The 19,789-nt window shown below is 44.4% G+C and overlaps 1 protein-coding gene across 2 annotated transcripts in view; it reads left to right on the top strand.

The window, feature by feature from the left end:
* The window catches only part of LOC118225597 (plexin domain-containing protein 2-like), a 109,729-nt gene that overhangs the window by 12,514 nt on the left and 77,426 nt on the right, over positions 1 to 19,789 (top strand). The gene's annotated exons all lie outside the window — the stretch shown is intronic.

The following is a 19,789-nucleotide window of genomic DNA, read 5'->3' as shown; positions in this document are numbered from 1 at the left end:
GCCGCTGTTCCCGGATTTGTTTTTGTTATTTCTGTTTAATTGGCACCGAATTTAACTTAATTCAGTCCAACTCTGTGACCTCCAATCATAAACAGGACAGAGGGGATGAAGTTTGTTATGAGTGCTTGAGTGCGCTTCTACCCTAAACCGGATTTTTAATGGAGCCATTATTTTTTGTGCTACAGTTTTTATTAAAAGCTTGATGCATGTGTGGTTGAACAGGGGTATACGAATCAGACTGGTATGTGTTATTGTCCTTCTTTGGTTTTGTACGTTCTCTCCATCTGATAGGATGTTTAAAAAAACAACAGATTTTCTCAGGCTGGGCTTTGCAAATGACCCGTTTAAAAAAAAAAAGAAAAATGTGGAGCTTTTGTTTTCCCTCCATGATGGTATCTTTAGCAGTCTGCAAGTCTTAGCAGGACAGCAAGGGTTTCTCCTGAGCTCCCAACTCCCAACAATGGAGCTTTGTTTCTATGGCTGGAAAGCAGCTGTATTCTTACCAAGAACTGACTCTCTTTCGAAAGAATTCAGTACAAAGCCATGCCTTTGGGTTTCAGTAGATTTGAGTAACCAAGAGACACTTGTATCTTATTGACCGACTGCACTAACAGTTTGTGTAGTTACATAATGTAGTGTTGTATATTATAGTTGTAATGTTGTCTCTAAGGAGGCTGTCGGGGGGATGTACAAAAAGAGACCTGGGATCAAATGGGGTCCTCTGTACTCAATTTAGCAGTTCAGATCACTTGGAACAGGCAACTACTTATTGAAGAGAGAGCCGGAAACAATAACTAGAATATGCAATATTCCGTTCCCCAATGCAGTTACGCACTAGGCCCTGTGTCATAGCAGGAAACACCAAGAGAAACTGGGAAAGCACCCACCATCCGGGAGGGGTACTTACCCCTGTGATTGTCCTTAATCAACAGCAGTTTACTTTAGTGTTATCTCAGTGGTATCCATTTCTATCTCACTCTTTCTCTCTCCCTCTATCTCTCTCTCACTCTCTCTGTCTGTCTCTTTCACTCTCTCTCTCTTCCCCCGCCTCCGCCCCCACTCTCGCTTTTGTACATACTTTCGTCTGGTTTAGTGTCCAATCTCGTCTAATACTATGGCATAATCTGATTTCCCTTGTAAGTAGAAGCATTGGCCTGCTGATCCACACCTGGGCTTTTTTTTGTCTTATGAACCATCTGCAGGGGAAGAGTTCTGGTAGAAAGGAGAGTTTAAGAGCCAAATAAAACTCCCATCCATACCCAATTTCCCACCATCACTCATCAGCTGGACCACACTCCCACGCAGTGGACGCAAGGCTAACCTGGGAGTGTTCACTCCCTTTCCTATTTTTGGCTTTGATCTGGGACATGGGGTCGTACATGGCCCTAACAGCCTCAGAGGGTCCACAGTCAGCAGTTCCCATGATGCCCTAGTGCTGCCTTTGCTGCTGCTTTACTGGTAGGTGGGATCAGTGGGTGACTTGCCCTTCATAGTCCAGTCGGTCTGTGGAGGACTTTGGCTTGACTGTGTGGTTGTGTGAGACTTGCTCTGGCTGCCCATTTCAGAGAGCCAATCAGCCAGCTCGAATGGTTGATGCTGTGAGTGTTAATGAATAAGAAGAGTTTTCCCTGTGCAGGAATCAGAAGCTCTCTCAAATAAATAAATACTACAAATACTAAGGAAATGCAAATTGACCACGGCATGCTTTCAAAGGGAAGCCAAAAATATTGGCTCTCCCCACGTCTCATTGACAGCTCGCCAGTTAATTTTTTTATAACCCCTGACAGTTGCTCAGCACTTTGCTAATATGATAATGCACTGCCAGTCTTTCTGTGGGTTCATCACCTAACTAAATCGGGCATATTGTGCTGTAAGTGCAATTAATAGGCTCTTGTTATGTCTGGGAATGGCAGGCTTGGGTTCAGGGACTATTCCAATTAGATTTGTGGTAAGGAAGTTTATTTCTGCAGGAGTTTTTTTCCCCACAGATGTCTGCATTTACAGTATTACAGCAGTATAATCTTAATTGAATTTAACATGCTTGAAGGGAGAGCGAATGGAAAATTATTTTTCCATGAAATGTATGTGTCAGTCTGCCTGTTATAGCTCGCATCAAATTTAAAACATTGGTCCTAGCATACCAGGCAGTCAAGGGATCAGCCCCAGCATACCTCCACAAGATATTCAAACCCTACATGCCAGCCAGATCCCTCCGTTCTGCTACCTCAGGACGCCTGGCACCTCCCCCTCTTCGCACCTGCACTTCCAGAACACGTCTCCTGTCTGTTCTGGCCCCACGATGGTGGAATGACCTCCCCGTGGAGGTCAGAACAGCTGAGACACTGACCCATTTCAAGCGACGACTGAAGACTCACCTCTTCAGGCTGCACCTCTCCCCATCCCTCCCTACCCCCTGTAAATGACTGTAAGCTTAGGGTTGTAACTAGGCAGCTGTTTCGTAGGTGACTTAGGTGCATTAACTGTCTTAACTACTGCTTGTATTTTTGCATAGACTGCGTTGTTGCTGTTCCCGTTTGTGTTAGTGTTAAACAGTTTAACCTTCAGGGTCCAAGTTGAACTATGCGGTTGTTCCCTGCACTTGGACCGGTACTTCTCTCTAGGGTTTTCATCATACTTGTTCCTGGTTATGGTTATACACTTTGTTGTACGTCGCTCTGGATAAGAGCGTCTGCCAAATGCCTGTAATGTAATGTAATGTAATGGTTGACAGTGTTCGTGTAGTACAGTGCATACCCAACAAATACAAAATGAAAAAAAGAACATTGGGGGGAACATTTAGGTTACAGTCCAATTTATTTGTGTGATAACATTATCATGAAAATGTTTCTAAAACAGTTTAATCCAAATAGGTTTCATGAAAGTTATGAAAACACTTGGAGTATACTGTATGTGTCAGTAGCATTTTAAGAATGTTGTGAATCTATGTCAGGTTTTTTCAGCATCACTTACTTCCTCATTAAAAGTGGCATGAATTGGCATATACATTTATTTTTATGTTGCTGATGTGGCGGGGCTCACTCTCATACTGAGGGAATGGTTCAGACCTTCGGGTAGAAGTGGTAGACTACTCACAGCTGCAGCAGACGGGGTATTCCCAGGGGGAGAATGCTTTCCAGAGGTCTGGAGTGGAAAACAGGTACATAAATGTCATATATATATATAATCCTATGTATTCCTCTGTGTATTCATCTTGTAGCCTTAGACTGAACTGACTTCCTGGTTTGGTGGCTAGAGGAGACATGACCTAGACTTCATTCTTTTCTCTCTATCCTATGACCAATTCTGCTGACAGGCGTAGCCACTTCAAGGCAAGATGAGGTAATCAGCAGAGTTGTGTTTAAAGGTCACAGTGGTGAGAAGTAACTAGTGCACACATTCTATGTGTTCACTATTATAATGTGTCCATTTGTGGGGATTCTGATTGTTGCCAATAAAAGATGGATGTATCAGACTGTTACCCAGAGTTCTCTTGGACTGCCCATGAGATGCTCTCCCTGTGTCCACATTGGTCCATAAATGTCACTTATTGAACCTGCCGTTGCTATCTCATCCTTGGGGTTCCTAAGTCTGTTCATGGGGTGCTGGTCACCACATCAGTTGGAATAACAAACTGAATAATGTTTAATCCCTGACTATTTCTGCAGTATTCTTTGTGGCTTAAAAATAATGTTGAAGGATTATTCAGGATGCTAATGAAATGTATGTTTTTGGATCAGTCACCCTATCTGGAAAGTTCTGGGAGCCAAAACATGTTGTATGCGTATACACTGGTGTTTTGCATAACAATAGCCATTGCTGATGCGGCCCTGTACACTGGAAGTCTTCGTAAGTCTGGCTTAACATAGCAGCTTTGATCATGTGGGTGATTGCTCAAGGTGGACAGTGAAATAGCCTGCTGTAAACCCATAAAATGCCCTAAAGCATTTCATTCAGCTGAAGGCATTTTCAACAGATCTTCTGAGATGAATAGCACTGTGTGGTATTTGTAGTCTCTTGGGATGCATTAAAGCTCTTGGTGCAGATTGTACTCACTTGTGGTCTTTTTCTGACTCGTGGCTCTATATCATTCATGTTTTGTGGAGCATTTGGAGAGCTCCGATAAAAATGTCTATTTGTTTTTTTTTTATTGAAGTTTGTGGTTTTTTCAGAATTGAAGCTGGGGAAGAACAGTTGCTCTGTCTTTGGTAGCACAGTATGCTTGTGCAGAGGTACAGTATCGGGCTGAAATCTCTTAATTTTCTAATCTGTCTCTCACATTTCAGCCACACTAGACTCCCAACAATATGTTTCTGTTTGTCTCCACAGTTAAATGGGCTCCACTGTGTCCATGTATTAGAGCTCACGGTCCTGTCCTCACTAGCAATGGTACGCATTGAATAACTGGCAGGGGCAAGCAGTGTTAGCTCTAACGCTGTAGTACAGGCCCCAGAATCAGTATTTAAAAAAAGAGACAGTTGCTGACCTGAAACATTAGGCGACACCTGTATCAACGTGTCAACAGATACGTTACACCTTTAGTGTGTAAATGATGGCTGTCAGGCATCCAGTAGTGGATTAAGACTAACACATTAGAGTTCATCTCATAAATTTCACCCACCAGGAGCTCTGTTTTCAGTGTTCCCTCCTCAATGTAATTTGCTTGATGCAATGTTTATTCGGCGCAAGTCATATTGCTAACACATTCAGTTGTGCCAATTAAATGGAATCAGCAGGATGTAGCAGTGTTTGGTGCGCTTTTCTCCACAGGTGCACATTAAAACTGGATTAAATTACTTGAGCGATGAATACATTTATTTTGACATCATCTATAATGGCTGTGTGTGGTTTCTTCAAAGGAGGGATCCCGACAAAAGTCGGTGTGCCAGTCCCATTAGAGCCCTGTGGCTTATTGTGCCCTGAAGTCAGTTGAAAGAATGATTTTCTTTCTCTATGTGTCTGCATCAAAAGCTGAACACGCTGTCCGCCACCTGCCCGCTGTGTAGCTCGGTTTAGCCACCGAAAGGACGGGAACATCCTCTGCGGTTCAGGTGTGTAATTTGTGATTAGAAGAGAGGTCCCCGTATTGATTTGGTGTCGGGTTTGGCTTACAGTGTGTCTCTAGTCATGGGTGAGGAAGCTGGCAGGGTTGCCAATGTGATGTGCTATTAGCAGAACTGAGAGGTGTGGTTTTGTGCCTGGCACTCATCAGTGGCATTCAGCGTGATGAGTCTTATTTAATTTATGAATCTAATTTAAAAATTTGAGTTGAGTTGTAGGAGGCTGTTTGTTTTGAATCAAAAGCAGAAAAGCGGACTTATTATATCATTGGCACTGGTCAAGTGTGTGTGTGTGTGTGTGTGTGTGTGTGTGTGCGTGCATGGGTGCATGCATGTGTGTGTGTGAGTGTCTGTGAGTGTGTGTGAGCGTGTGTGAGCGTGTGTGTGAGTGTGTGTGTGTGTGTGTGTGTGTGTGTGTTTGGGGTATTGCTTATGTGACTGCTTTGTGATAAATAAGCTGGATCTTCTCCCCGTCTCCCCCCCAACATTTCCAATTTTGTGTCTGGGATGATAAATGAACCCTAATGCCCCTGCACCTCACCACCCCTGTTTGTACTTCCCCATGCTCTGTCTTTACCTGGGTAAAAAAAAATAACAGCCATTTCTGTTTAAATACAGTATTTGGAGACATGTTCTAGTGCTTTTAGTGTTTCTGTGAGTGAGCCAATGGTTTGCTTCAGCAGTGTGGAAGCCAAAGTTCTAGGTCAGAATGCTGACCCGGCATTGAGCTGAGGGTCTGTTGCGGCTGAATGGCGCAATGCTAATAATGTTTTTCCAACCAGTTAGCGTCACGATAAGTGAATAATCATAATTGTCATCAGGTGTATGATCGGTTTTTAAGGAAATGTTTGTAATGTAAATCTCATTGCACTGATGAAGATTTGAAGTCTATATATTGGTAATAAAATGACCTATCTCAAGTGTGCGGTGTTCATTTCTGCTTTTAATGATGGCTGGATGGTGTGTTAGGATGCTTAGACAGACAAGACACTGGCAGCACGCATCTGTGCTGGGACAGTTGTCTGTTTCTGCACAGAACCTTCTTAACAACAATGAAAGCTTTGACTGATCCACCGTAAAACGAACAAAACAAATATATAATTCCAAACTTGAACTTTATCGTTGTCGACCCTTGTGCAGAGCAGATTTATCTTGTGGCTCAAGAAGACATTTCAGGTTGTTTTATAAAATCTGAAATGGAATTCTTCCACTAAAAAAATTAAGAAAAAAAAGGCTTTTCAAACAATCACCAGTCAGGGGTGTAATTACGAAAAGAAAAAAATTCTCATCAGCCATAACGGTTGTTTTTGTGATTTTATTTCTCAGTCAGTGCTACAATTCCCCACTGCCTGCACATTCTCTGCTAAATTAAAAGCAGCTCCTATGCAAATGCCACCAGATCAATCATGACTGCCCCTGAATGTGTCCTGTGAACCAGTGATAGGGGAGCATATCTCCCTCATGTGCGGCATGATCTGGGCCTGGCTCACAGGGAAAACCGTCTCTCTCTCTCTCTCTCTCTCTCTCTCTCTCTCTCTCTCTCCCTCTCTCTCCCCCTCACATTTTCTCTCTCTCTCTCTCACTCACCTTCTCTCTCTCTCTCTCTCTCACCTTCTCTCTCTCTCTCTCTCTCCCTCACCTTCTCTCTCTCTGTCTCTCTCGCTGTCTCATCCTGGGTTTCCGTTCTGAAACCTGTGACATGCTATTCACACAGAGAGAGCAATGGTGAGTCCTGTCATCGGCCTAATGCCCCTCAGTAACAGATCTGTGCTCGTTGAAGTAGCCTGTCCTTCAACCTTTGACTCATAGGCCTGGATGTGATGAAGGAAGAGAGAAATCAATACAGCACTGATACCACCCTTGACATTAATTTAAAACACCCATTACTCAAAGTGAAGCATTCTATGTACAAAAATCAGCACCCGTTTAAAAAGAAATGTCCCATTCGGATATTGTCACAGATTCATGATCTAAATTAAATGAATAACGAAGGGAGGAGCTGTTCGGCACATTGCTTGTGAAGCAGAATAACCACAAATTCAATCAGTGATAGTGGAAAAAAATGGAAAAGATAAATACCCGTCTTTGTGTAGCCGCTCGCTGGAGCGTTAGAACTTGTTGACAGTTTCACTTTGCCAGGCTTGTGGTTTCTACTTCACATCAAAAAGCAGCCATTGGGTTTTAAGGTGGGGTGTATTATTTATCTGTGCAGGCCCTGCTTATTATTTATGAGAACGGCCAATGTTGTGAAATGCAAGAGAGAGAGCCGAGGAGGGGTGGGGAGTAGAGCAGTTGTGCTCTGCTTCCTCACAGGTTTAATATATTGCCATTCATGAGACCTCAGCCACCCTGCACATTTCCTTGAGACCCACCATGCTGTCTGGATCTGGCCTCTGAGCCGAGATATGTTGTAATGCAAAGCGCTCAATATCGGAGCAGGACCCCTCTGTGACCTCTGACCCCCGCTCTGGCAGTATTAAAAGTCCCCAATACAGCACCCTGACACGCTCACTTCATTCTCACATTCATCTCGCGAGCCCTGCTCCGGGCGGGCGAATTTGCCCGGGGGAAATGCGAAGGCGATCCGGTCAGTTCCGCGCAGTGCATTTTTTTCAATCAGCGGCGGCAGGCGGCACAAACCCAACCCTCGTATTCCGGAACAGGCCGGCTAATAATGAATTAGCCCGCAATTTAGCAATTAACCAGCATTAGCTTTATTGGCTTTGCGACGACGGTGTGGTTGATTTTGTGCGTTTTTGGGGAAAGGGGAAGCAGGTTATGTGCAGCACGCCAGTAGAATGATTAAGAGGGGAGCTGACAGAGATGGATGGAGGCGGTTTCCGCCACTTGGGCTGGAGAATGGAAGCGGCCTCCTTCTCCCTCTCTGCGCCACTCATCCGCAGCAGCGGCGACCCTTTCTCTCAGGCTGCTCTGTCTCTCAGGCTGCTCTGTCTCTCAGGCTGCTCTGCCTCTCAGGCTGCTCTGTCTCTCAGGCTGCTCTGCCTCTCAGGCTGCTGTCTCTCAGGCTGCTCTGTCTCTCAGGCTGCTCTGTCTCTCAGGCTGCTCTGCCTCTCAGGCTGCTCTGTCTCTCAGGCTGCTCTGCCTCTCAGGCTGCTCTGGTCCTCAGGCTGCTCTGTCTCTCAGGCTGCTCTGGTCCTCAGGCTGCTCTGTCTCTCAGGCTGCTCTGTCTCTCAGGCTGCTCTGGCCCTCAGGCTGCTCTGCCTCTCAGGCTGCTCTGTCTCTCAGGCTGCTCTGCCACTCAGGCTGCTCTGTCTCTCAGGCTGCTCTGTCTCTCAGGCTGCTCTGCCTCTCAGGCTGCTCTGGTCCTCAGGCTGTTCTGTCTCTCAGGCTGCTCTGCCTATCAGGCTGCTCTGCCTCTCAGGCTGCTCTGCCTCTCAGGCTGCTCTGTCTCTCAGGCTGCTCTGTCTCTCAGGCTGCTCTGTCTCTCAGGCTGCTCTGTATCTCAGGCTGCTCTGGCCCTCAGGCTGCTCTGTCTCTCAGGCTGCTCTGTCTCTCAGGCTGCTCTGCCTCTCAGGCTGCTCTGCTCTCAGGCTGCTCTGGCCCTCAGGCTGCTCTGCTCTCAGGCTGCTCTGGCCCTCAGGCTGCTCTGCCTCTCAGGCTGCTCTGCCTCTCAGGCTGCTCTGCCTCTCAGGCTGCTCTGTCTCTCAGGCTGCTCTGCCTCTCAGGCTGCTCTGGTCCTCAGGCTGCTCTGTCTCTCAGGCTGCTCTGCCTCTCAGGCTGCTCTGTCTCTCAGGCTGCTCTGTCTCTCAGGCTGCTCTGGTCCTCAGGCTGCTCTGTCTCTCAGGCTGCTCTGGCCCTCAGGCTGCTCTGTCTTTCAGGCTGCTCTGTCTCTCAGGCTGCTCTGTCTCTCAGGCTGCTCTGTCCCTCAGGCTGCTGTCTCTCAGGTTGCTGTCTCTCAGGCTGCTCTGGTCCTCAGGCTGCTCTGCCTCTCAGGCTGCTCTGGTCCTCAGGCTGTTCTGTCTCTCAGGCTGCTCTGCCTCTCAGGCTGCTCTGTCTCTCAGGTTGCTGTCTCTCAGGCTGCTCTGTCTCTCAGGCTGCTCTGCCTCTCAGGCTGCTCTGGTCCTCAGGCTGCTCTGTCTCTCAGGCTGCTCTGCCTCTCAGGCTGCTCTGTCTCTCAGGTTGCTGTCTCTCAGGCTGCTCTGTCTCTCAGGCTGCTCTGCCTCTCAGGCTGCTCTGCTCGGGAGCGTTTCATCGCCCCGTGGTCAGGCTGCCATGCTCCTTAACGCTCTGCGTGTGCTCTAGCGGACGGGCGGCGTTACGCGTACTGCTGCGGCGCAGAGTAAACACACAGCGTCGCTGAGGAATCCGCTTCCACCGCCGAGCTCGGGTTTTGGTCTGGGTGATGACCACAGGGGCGGGCTAGTCTCCATTACGGCAGTCGGGAGAAATGAGGCCTTCGCAAAGACGTTATGTTGCAGACCTCAAGAGTTTTCTTTTCTGAAACTGCAAAAAAATGCTTTACATTGGCTCTGAAGTCTGTAATACACATTCGTATGCCCACGGTGTAGTGGTTTCTGGTCAAAAAGCATGTTATGTTCTTTAAAAAAAAGAAAACCATTTAGAATAGATGAAAACTCAAATGTATCTATACATGTATTTATTCACAAAACCAAATTATTAATTGAAATTGTACTGGGAGTGCTTTTTTGCTCAGTAGCTGAAGTCCTTGAGTGGAAAGTCAAGCTTTTATATTTCTGTGTGAATGGCACCTATAACCCAGAGCACCTAAGAGGCATAAACCCAGAGAAAGGACTTGGTTGGGTGAAAAAAAACGATTTATGAACACCATTACAAGGCCTTCCACTTACATGTATTTGCATGTCCTCAGATGAGAATGCGGTGTCAACAGCTAGAGCTTAAAATGAATGCTTCTCTTTAATTCTGTAAAATACATTTGTGACCACTCTAGTCATATGACTTCCAGTGGACAGCATCATTGAATGCAGACAAAAGCCTAGTGTGGTTATGCACCAATAGCTGTGCACACTGGTACTCTGCAAGGGACCAGTGGTGACACCGTAGTGAGGGGATTTTCACCCCCTCCCCCAGGAGTTTCTGTTTCCTGGCAGCTCTGCAGTGGCAGCTCTCCCATGTCCCTGACAGGAGATACATTCCACATGATCGCAGAGCACAATCAAAGTGACAGGGTGGTAATGAAGGGGCCTTGCTACCTGACATTCAGGGCGTCCTGGGAGGTGCCCGCACCAAGCAAATTATCATATGATTGACATTCATGAAGGTCAATGCCTTTGATATAGATGGAAGTTTGGGTGTTCCATTGCAAATCAGGTGTTTTGATAGTTATAATTTGGTGCAAATTTGTAACAATGGAGTCTACTTTCACTCTTTACCATTGCTTTTTTATCCTGTGGAGAAATCTGTCAGACATTAGGGTTTTCCTGAGGCAGGAAGGCTTGTTAATGGTATCATGGAAACAAGATGTTAGACCAAGTCATACAGGAACGGAAATATGCGAAAATAGCTCAGCTGTAAGTACATTGTGCTCATGAGTTCATGGATAAATTCAGTGTTCACTGTGCCTCATGCAGGTAGAGTTCAGGTGGAGTCAATTTTCCACCGTAACATTTGATTTTACTGAGTGCAATGAAAGTCTGTACAGAATAGTCAAAGTACTGACTCTTGGCCGTAGACATGCAGGTGTTGAAGCAGAACAGCTGTTCAGAAGAAAACCTGCCCTACCATGTACAAGGAACAAAATAAACACATGAAAGAGAGAGTCGGAAAGAGAGAAAGAGAGAGAGAGGAAGGAGGGGAGATGTATGGGATGAGATAACATTTTGAGTGACAGCATAATTAGGAAATAAATAGTTGCACAGAAAAATGAAATACTGTAACTTAACTTCATATTTGAATCAATTCGTCAGAAACACCTCTGCTTCCCATACCAGTTTACTGCAATGGTTCGTTGCCGCTTTGACCTTTACAACGTTAGTGGAGATGAAGGGATAGACTTTTTTCTCTGTTTTTACTGGTTTCTGGTTGTAGTTTGTGACGTAAGCTCTGCAGAACAGCCTTGTTTTTGTAAGAGGAACTCCAAACCCCACCCAAAACCTGAGTTGTATTCTGGGTCATTACATACATTTGACTGTCTGTGCTTTCCTTTCATAGGCCTTGCTAGGAATTTGTCTTGTTTGCGAGGCGCTTGTTTCTGCAGTCAGTGTTTAATAGGAAAGGGAGGTAATATGTTTACTAAGCACGGAGTAAGTTTGCATACCAACAGGGGTCAGCTGAGGATTGTTGCTTTTATGAGTGTCAGTCAGCAAGGTGCAGAATTTTAATATTTTCCGGATAACGGACGGAGAAATTTATTTTTAACGTATGCAAAGTGGCACAGAATGCTGACGGGACAACCATAAAAGGCCCAGAATCTGACGCGTCTGACACGTAACGTTTAAAGGTCTGCTCTCTCTCCTCGGCTGAGTGTTGATCGTGATGACAAATGGTGCGCAAGTGCAAGTACAGTAGCTAACAATGAGGCTCGTGTGACTGCTGAAGCAACTGTGAGACACGACCGCGTCCAATCGCAAAAAGAATGAATGCACTACCATAGCATCCGTTACATCCAGCGGCTCTAATCCGTCCTGCTACTGATGGGTCAGCGAGGGCTGGTCTGCTACTCTGAAGGAAATTGCGCCGTCTGACATCATGAGCCCGCTCTTTAGTCAAGAGCTCTACAAAAAGGGAGATCGTGTGTACATTTTTAGGCTTTTAGCAGACGCGCTTTTCCAGAGTGACTAACACAATTCACTTTTTTTTTTTTGTTTACGCTGTCCATTTACGCAGCTGCATCTGCACTGAAGCAATTCAGGTGAAGTGCCTTACCTTGCTCCTAGGTGCTTCACCCATACAATAGCCAATGCACCTCCTGCAAATCAAACCTGCACACTCCTGAGTGACAAGCCCAGATCCCTATATTAGACTCTCACATTAATATAACGCTCTGGAATACACCTGCAGTCTGCATGATTGTTTCCCAACATCCTGTCTTTAGAATTCTGCGTCCCTGGCCTCATTTCACCTGGCTTCCATGTCCTCAGCGCGAGCAATCTTGGGGGGGAGGGGGAGGTGGAGGAGGAGGAGGAGGAGGAGGAGGAGGAGGAGGGGGGGGCATTGCTTGTGTGTCATCACCTGGCCCAGGACACACAAAACCCACTTCTGCCAGCGCTGCCAGCCCATAATAGAGAATGTGAGCCGCTGCACCGGGGAAATCAGAAGCCAGAGCCACTCCAGTATGGGCCGGAGGGAAGAACAAAACGCTGACGGGATCCTGGCACACGCTGGCAGCTTGGCCCGGTGCCACCGTACAATCTATACCCTCCATCAAGTCCCATATTTACCCGAGGATCAATACGCGCTCTGTCTGCACACATGGTGGAGTGTGCTGGGATGTGACCTGACCTACTTACAGAGCCAATGGGGTCGCAAAGGAACACTTTACCGCCACCATAAAACAATGGATAAGCAAAGTCACTGCCTGTACGCAGTTTTCAAAGGCAGTAATGTCAGCAGAGCAGATTTTCCAGCCTTTCAAAGGTACATGCTCAGCCTATTTCATCACAGTCTTTTAGGTTTGTTCACACAGCGATCAGCTCGGACACATACCATGCTTTTTATTGTTATATTCACTAGACAGAGTGATGATTTATTTTTGATCCCAAAACACCGTGCGTACCAGACGTGTATTTTTTTTTCTTCCTGTACTTAACATTTTTACTCTCATCAGCAGAAAATCGGTCTGTGTTTCATGGAAAAAGTCTATCCCAAACATTTTATTTCTTGTGTTTGTGATAGCTCTTCAATATTTTTATTTTATTATTTGGACTAGACTAAATTACTGGAGGAACAAATTTGTCTGCGAGAATCTTGCATCAGGAAATGAAATATGTAAACCACCCAAACCAATTTATGCCTTATGAATTACAATTGTTAGAAGGGATATGAAAAGCCAGCGACTTCTTGGTGTTAATGAAATTTGCCAGCGTGGAAGAGTGGTGAGCCAGTGCTAATCTACACAGGGGTAGGACAGCTAACCCAGCGCTCTGTGGCCTTTGGACTTCCTCTTGTGTTGCTACTAGAGGACGATCTGTCACATAAAGGGAACTGCCTTGCTTAAGAAGATCTTTTGCAAGATCCTTCCTGGCCTCCTGGCTGAACATTCAGCTCTTTTTTGACGTGAACAGGCCCCTTTGATGTGAGAAGTAGAATGCCTAGGCCGGTGTCTGGTGCAGACTGCCGTGGGGATAAACAGGCAGGGATCTCATGTTGCCTCCGCTCTGTGTTCCTGGACTGTAATGGCTTTGTGTTTTCAGCGCTCCAGCTATAAACCACTGCCCTGCTGCGTTAACTCTTATCCCCCCGGCTTCTTGGTCCGAAGGGAAAAAAAAAAAAAAAAAAGTTTAATATTTTCTGCCATCAGCTGTTGCCGTGGCGATATATTCTGCCAGAGTTTACCCCACGGTGCTTTCCATTAGTGTTTCTGACAGGTTTCCACTTTTTACTTTTACCTGCTGGTGACAGAGGCGCACGCTGTGACATGCAGCTAGGGTCTTCGCACTGTTGCAGGCTTATAAACAACAGAACCATATATTTTTAACAGCCTTTTTTTTTTTTTTTTTTTTACAGTTTTTACTTTGCTGTTTTTTTTTTGTCTGCCTGAAAAACAGATTATTTCAGCTGTCTGTCAATACATTTCTTTTCAAATGAGATTTCTTTTTCTAAAATACAAAATTGAATGCCCCTCTAAAAATCTTTTTTTTTAATAAATAAAAAAAAACATTTTGGGAGAAGTAAGAACAATTTATAGTACAGGAAACTGTAAAGCCAGGAGGAAACATGTGTACTTAGCTACATGATAAATTCTTACACATTATTTCCTGTCAGACCAATTCCAGATGTATGGTTTGAACCGTTTTTTTTTTTTTCCCATTCCTTGGAGTACAGTATCTGAAACAGGGTTTCCCAGCGCTGTTTCTGAAGATCTGTCCTACCTGTAGGCTTTCACTCAAACAATAACAAAGCGCACCTCATTCAACAGCTAGGGATCTCTTTGAGCTGCCCATTAGTAGAAATAGTTGTGCCAAATTAGGGCTGAAATGAAAACCTACAAGGCGGTACGTGTCCAGGAATAGGGTTGGGCAGCCCTGACCTACAACTTGTGCAGTGAGGGTAAAAAGGAGGGTGTTGCCCACAGACGTGTCCTCCTTAAAGCGTAAACCTCCTTAGCCCATAGTAGCACCTTTGGCAGCTCTGAGATACACTATCTGTCAGCCTGGGTGTGATCAATGGCACAGAGCAAGGCCAAGCTATGGTCGCAGCCTGCCAGAACACATGGCACAAATGTGTCACCGAGATTACCCGCGTCACCAGGGAATTTTTAAATCCAAAGCCTCTATTCCGCTATGAACAGCCAGGTTCATAAATGCATTGGTGTGCAGCAGGTGTGGGGCGCTATCCATATCGCTATCCACTATCCAGTGTAACATCAGCAGATAAATTTGCATAAAAAAAGATCCTTTATGAATATAAATCCATTTCACTGGAAATATATTTGACAGTAGCTGCCCATCTTCTGAATAATGTGAGTGATTTTTAAAAATTATTCTTGCCTTAAGCTTCCCCATATTATTACAACTGTACAGATATTGCACCCCTTTAATGTCAGCCCTGCAGAATTCTTAGTTTTAGTTAGTTACCTGCAGCCCTCTGAAACGATCCTGCACAGATTCAAATGAGCTCTTTTTGCAGTAATAGTCAAATTATCTGCATGTCACAGTTGCTGGTTCTGACAGGAGTCAGTGCGGTTGTTTAATTTTTCCCTGAAGGGAGTGGGGGAGGAGCCACACCCAGGTGTGTCTTGTGGCTCTGTTTTTCTGGTCTGGTTCTCCCTCGACAGTGTTGTCTCTCAGCACAGGCTCTGTGTAACTGCCAGACAACAGATACAGCTCTTTATTCCAGGCTCTGCTGATAAAGAAAAAGGAAGAAAAAGAAACGGACCCCCTTCTGAGGCTCGCAAGATTATTTCAGTCGATTTGGCTTTGGCTTTCAGTGCCAGGTTCCAGCGAGCTGATCTTTAAAAAGCCAGGATGCTATCTTGAGGATAGCAACTGACTTGGCCAGCCGGAGGGAAAAGGCAGTTTTTTTTTGTTGACATTGTTCTTCTTCAGCTGCAGTGCAGTCCATTTGAAATGTGTTCCCCCTGGTAGGCATGTAGCTGTTCAATATCAGATAGGCATCCAGTGCATCCACACCAGGATTCCCTTTTTATTTTCTTTCTAAATAGAGCATATCAGGTCTGCCGGTAAATATCTATTTTAAATTTCGAAAAACCCTCATGGCCATACTTAATAGAACACTGTAAAACCTTTGTCAAATCTTTGCCAAATCATTGCACATTGCACACATGCAGTACCTGTACAACTTATGCTACAACCACCTACAGTAGAGAAGACCTAGTAGAATTCATTTGAACAATTTTTCTTTAATTTAATATTTAAAAAATAAACCATCTTTTAATTGCATAATAATTACGGTTTATCTCTCAGAATTTTGTTTTTTAGATGTAATCAAAATTCTGTGTCGGAATGATTTATTTATGTTGAATGAATCATCTGTCAGTGTTATGCAAACTAAACCATTGTATTTGTATGGCAAACCAGTCATTTGCTCTAAAACATCTGGTAAATATTTATTTTCTGGGAAGATGACTATTTTGGTTTCTCGCTGCTTGTTCTATTGCAACAGGAGTCAGTGTGTTTGTGCGTGAGTAACTGCCTGTGCATCAGCCTCAGAAACGCAGTTAGACTTTACATGCCTGTGTGTGTGTGTGTGTGTGTGTGTTGGGAGTGCCAAACACTGGAATGGTACCATTTTCTGTCTTTGCGGATGGTGGTAATAACGGGGAAGACAGTACACTTAGCATGCCCCAGTTTCCGTTATGCGTGGCCAGGTCTTTACATCTGGCTTTAAAACTTGTAAATAATGTATCTGTGCTGGCAGCAGTGCCTCTGTAGCACATAGGGAACTGCAACACTAACACAGGGGGGCACTGTGCTGATGGGCCTTTGCAAAAGGAACCTTTGCTACAGTGCATCACTGCTGCAGCCAGAAGGTGAAAGTCACTTCTGACCCTGTCGTTACATCCGATATTTAAAACAGAAACATAGGGAGAGTTCTCGGTTTTGGTTGATATGGACTGGTTACACAGAAACCTGTCTAAAATATTGGTCATTGAAATTGACGTCTTGAAAGTCTCTGGCTACACTGCATAAGGTACTTGCTTTTGCTTTCATTCAAAGCAAACCCATTCTGATGTGATGGGAACATGCATACCCTGGCCTCAGTAACAGTGCAGGGCATTTTTGATGCGGCTCAAAGGTTTTCCAGAGGTTGGCATTTTGGGTGAGGGGCATTATCTCTGCTTGTCTCCTGCAGTACATCCTCCTGGGCTTACAGGGACAGTGATGAGCATTGTGATAGGAGAAGCTATTTCTGCTGTTATCTCTTTGCGGTAATTGAAAAACAGTGTTTGCCACTAAGACATAGCACATTTCCAGTGCTTCATTAGTTTTTTTGCTATCCTGTTGCATATGCTACAATTAATTTTAGTTTAGTTCAGCGTAAAATGATCCAGTGATATGTCAATTAATTTGGCATTTCAATTACAGGAAAGTGAGAGAACTAAGTGGGGATTGGGTTTGACAAATCACCAACATAATTGACAAAATAAAGGCAGTAGCTCCTAGACTGGCTTCTGCTGTAACATCTTGCCAGCTTGGCATTTTGCTGGAGACAGGACTAAATGCTGTGACTTGTTTAATATTCTGACATAAATAGGACTGGAGTGGCAAGAATGCTTTGTTTACTGTAGAGACACTGATGACAGCAGTCTGATTAACCTTTTAACTTGTGCGAAACAAATTAATAGGAAATCAGTGTTATGCAGTGAACAGGGCAAGTATTGGCAAGGCATAGGCACACTTCCCATTTCCTTGTAAATTAAAGATTTGATATGCGATTGTGGGGATGTTTCAAAGGGACTGTCTAGTGTTGTTGTGAAGCTCAGCTGGGAAAAAAATCGGAAATCTCAAAGTCTCATACTCATTGTTGGGTTACTTTGGTTAATAACTGAACTTTATCAACAGATGAAATTATTACCTGTGTTAAGATGGCATATCAGACTTTGATAGATAATGATACCTTTCCCTCGGCGATGCGCCATGTTGGTGTTTCTGATAGTCGAGGCAGAGGATTACTGGTTCCCTCCGTGGGCCTAGAAGGCCTGCTCAATTATGAACTCCCCGTGAAGGAAGCTGTTTTCTTTCACAGTTTGTCAACAAATTTGTGAGATTCCCGGAGTGCACAGCTTCCTATGCAGTCACCGAAAGTGCTCAGTAAACTTGAGGGGTAGAGCGAGGTGCAGGGTCAACGCTCCCTTGTGCGGTAACTTGTTTCTCTGTGTTATCGCTCAGAGCTTCACTTCAGCATCTCTTACATTTGCTACACTTGGGTGATCCTGTTTTGTTCTTCTCCTTTTGTCCTTTTCATCCTTTGGTACAGAAAAAAAAAACAAATTAATCTGGAAAAAAGAAAAAGAACTGGAATTAATGGCATTGATTTTCTGAGCTTAACAGCCCTATTGACCAGAGCCAGATTTTGGTTGCGCTCTTTCCTTTTGCTGGTATTAGCTCCGTTTCTTCCTGGTTGTCTCCTTTTGTTTGGTCGAAAGGCTTCCTGGTTTTGTGGGATGTGGCAAGTTTGTATTTAAGGATAAGCTATCAGTGGTCCTTGCCTGTGTTTGTCTTTGCTGATACAGTAATGCCATTATGTGCTGGAAACAGGAATTCATTAATCCATTCTTGGGTGAGCAAAAGAAAGGCCTAGCAGGGTAGTCAGTTAATTCATAATATTTCACTGGTCATTTCTTGAATGTCTGTTCTATACTCAAAACTGAAGGAGCATGCAGCTAAAACAGTGCTCAGCATCATGACATGTATCACTAAAAGATTTAGATACAACAGTGTAGTAGTTTAGAATAAAATGCCCTTCTTGGATACCAAAAACAGGTAGGATAATATATACAGTATGATGTACCGAAGACCCTGGAGCTGCAATAGAGGCTGTTAAGGCAGCCTTAGATTTATCTGGACCCACTGGAGCCACCAGTCCAGCTCCAGAGTCACATGGAGAGATCCACCTCCCACTTAACTTGTGGTTGACATGTGTTCACTCTCCCCAGGGGGAGAGAGACTGTTTTCAGGAGGTCTGTTTGCAAACATGTTTGTGTTCTTCTCATAAATAAGCTCGGCCTGATTAGGCTTTGCTTTTTGCACCGTCTGATTTTGGCCTGTCACTCAAAGGTTTATTTCCTGCCAGCATGTTGCCTTTTAATAATCATTTGGGAAGAGCAGGGGCTTTGTTTACACGCGGAGTTCAGGGAATCATCGGAACGATGCTGGAAACGAGGAGGGAGAGAGTTGATTAATTAACGAGTTGGAGACAGCGCTTCCTCTGGACATTGATGTCCTGAGAGGAAAAAACAGCAGCACAGTGATAAGACAAGAATAAATAAATTAATACATTTTTAAAAATCCACCGGTGCCAACACGGAGTCGAACAGAAATGGAAAGTCACAACGCGTGATTGTTTACTTTGTGCCACTGTTTGTCTGAGACACTGCAGTGTAATTAGCATTCGTTCAGTTCAAAGCCCCTCTATTGATCCCAGCGGTTTGAAATTACACTCACTGCCCTGCAGGTAGTTCCTATGAAATCTGTGCTAAGAGGCCGCCGGAGTTGTCTGTTGAACGGGCGTCGGCAGCAGCAGTACATTTTTATCGTGTACTTGATTAGAATTACGATCAGATCAGTGGTTAACCAAATTTTCTATTTCAAACACAAAACCGCTGTGCCATACCAGCTTTATATGGCATATACAAATCACGGAAACCAACTGACTCGGTGGCAGCTGTCTTTAAGTGTTTGAGTGGTTAGTGACAAGAACACCACTTAACAAGAATTACAGTGTAGCGCCCTTGCATTCCAAGTCTTGACAGTTCTCTGTCTGAAGGCAGTTTTCATTCTTGTCGTGTAGCTCTGAGCGTTAATTCATTACAGCAACTCCAGAGTGGTTTTGCTTGATCTCCTAACATACATCAGCCTGGCATGGTTTCAGTTCTTTTCACTGAGAATGTCTTGTTTTTCCCCATACCTGTCTGGCAGTTAGGGCGTTAGGCTGTGGGAAGTCTTGTCACATCTGTCACAGAAAACCAGTATGCTAATAGTAGCATGCTAACATGCTGTAGTGTGAAGAAACATTTGATTCTATTAATTTGTACTTCATAACTGCAGTAATATGGCCATTTGAATTCAGCTTTAATTAAACATGATTAAAACATTATATTTAACACTTTCAATAGGAGGAAATATTAACAGCTAAATATTAACAAAATAGTTCTAGAAGAAGGCACAAAGGAAGGTTTGCTTTTCTCTCCACTAGCATTTGCAATTTTTTCTGTTAGAATTTATAAGACAAAATAAATAACTATAGCTGCAATGTATTTTACCAGGGTAGAGAAAATGTGTTCATTTACTTTATGAAACTGTGGCTGTCATCTCCATTACTTATGTCTTTCATTAAAAGGTTCAGGTGAATGTAAATCAAACCCAAAATAAATATACTATTACATTTGTACC

This window comes from Anguilla anguilla, chromosome 4 (assembly GCF_013347855.1).
Source record: "Anguilla anguilla isolate fAngAng1 chromosome 4, fAngAng1.pri, whole genome shotgun sequence".
Classification (NCBI taxonomy): domain Eukaryota; kingdom Metazoa; phylum Chordata; class Actinopteri; order Anguilliformes; family Anguillidae; genus Anguilla; species Anguilla anguilla.
This window is presented reverse-complemented; position numbering and strand designations above follow the sequence as displayed.